The sequence below is a fragment of the Lolium rigidum genome, chromosome 1, assembly GCF_022539505.1.
Source record: "Lolium rigidum isolate FL_2022 chromosome 1, APGP_CSIRO_Lrig_0.1, whole genome shotgun sequence".
Taxonomy (NCBI): domain Eukaryota; kingdom Viridiplantae; phylum Streptophyta; class Magnoliopsida; order Poales; family Poaceae; genus Lolium; species Lolium rigidum.
This window is the reverse complement of record NC_061508.1, coordinates 31822548-31823806: the sequence shown is the minus strand read 5'-3', so window position 1 is coordinate 31823806 and position 1259 is coordinate 31822548.

Sequence of the window (1259 nt, the reverse complement as noted above, 5' to 3'; positions counted from 1 at the left end):
TGCAACAGACGAGAATGGGCAGACCACCACATATTATGGATACATAGAGGAGATATGGGAACTTGACTATGGTCCCACTTTTAAGGTCCCTTTGTTTCGGTGCAAATGGGTGAAGCTCAGCGCTATACATGTTGACGATAAGTACGGTATGATAACGAGTGGATCCCAACAATCTTGCGTACACGGACGAGCCTTTTGTCCTAGCCAGCGAGGTGGCTCAAGTTTTCTACGTGAAGGACATGTCTAGCAAATCAAGAAAAAGAAATCAACAAAAGAATACATCAATCGAGGAGCCAAAGCGCCACATAGTTCTTTCGGGGAAAAGAAACATCGTGGGAGTGGATGACAAGACGGACATGTCGAGAAGATTATAATAAGTTTAAAGAAATTCCGCCCTTCACGGTGAAAATTGACCCAAGCATCTTGCTAAATGATGAAGATTCTCCATGGCTACGGCGTAGAAGATCACAACACTAGATGGCGATGTAATAATGTATTCTTCATATATAGTTCCCAAGACAATCTCTACATTTATGTAATAATGAAGATTAAACCGTGCTTGGCTTGTTGATCCGCTTGGCAAGGCGTATCGATGCTCCTTTTATAGGCACGGCACCGCTTGTACTTTGTCTTATTCCTTCGACGAGACCGTCGTGCGCTACATGCTTTATCTCATCGAGCGAGTGCGTCCACCCACGCGTCCTTATCCTGCCGACGGCTTTAGTCGCGGTTGCAGCCACCAACCGTGACAAAAGGTTACCGACACATCCTTATTATCCTGCCGACATCTTTAGTCGCGGTTGCAGCCACCAACCGTGACAAAAGGCCCTCCTAGATAAGCCTCCCCCGGTCTTTTGTCGCGGTTTGAGCCTCCACCCGGGATGAAAGTTTCGCGCGCCACTTCGTTCCCGCCTATTTTCTTCCCGCATTCCCGCCATTTTTCCACTATATATATGTAGGCTTGGACTCTCATATCCGCAAACCTCATCACTCTCTCCCATGGCTTCCATCGTATGTCTAACACCCCGGGAGGCGGAGGCGCTTTGCGCCTCGAACTACCCCTGCCCGCCCGGCTACCGCGTCCCGACCGGCTGGTTGCCGAGCGTCGGAGGCGTACCGGTCCCTCCTATCCCTGTAGGTGTGCCACGCGAGATGGCCATCACGAACCACTACTATTTCGAGCTCACGCCTGAGCAGCGGAGGAATCCCCAGTGGCATCCCGACTACAGCCCGACTTGGCACGACTATGATTGAATGGC